Below are 262 nucleotides of genomic sequence, written 5' to 3'. Positions count from 1 at the left end.
GGCTGTTCTCCTAAGTGACAGAACGAGAGGGAACAGCCTCAAGCTGTGCCAGGGGAGGTTTAGGTTGGATATTATGAAAAATTCCTTTACTAGAAGGGTTGTGAAACATTGGAACAGGCTGGCCAGGGAAGTGGTGGAGTCCCCATCCCTGGAGGTGTTTAAAAGACGTGGATATGGTGCTTGGGGATATTGTTTAGTGATGACCTGGCAGTGCAAGGGTGAACAGTTGTTCTTGATGATCTTAAAGATCTCTTCCAACCAA

This window comes from Buceros rhinoceros, unplaced genomic scaffold (assembly GCF_000710305.1).
Source record: "Buceros rhinoceros silvestris isolate BGI_N320 unplaced genomic scaffold, ASM71030v1 scaffold18584, whole genome shotgun sequence".
Taxonomy (NCBI): domain Eukaryota; kingdom Metazoa; phylum Chordata; class Aves; order Bucerotiformes; family Bucerotidae; genus Buceros; species Buceros rhinoceros.
Note: the sequence above shows the minus strand (reverse complement) of the source record.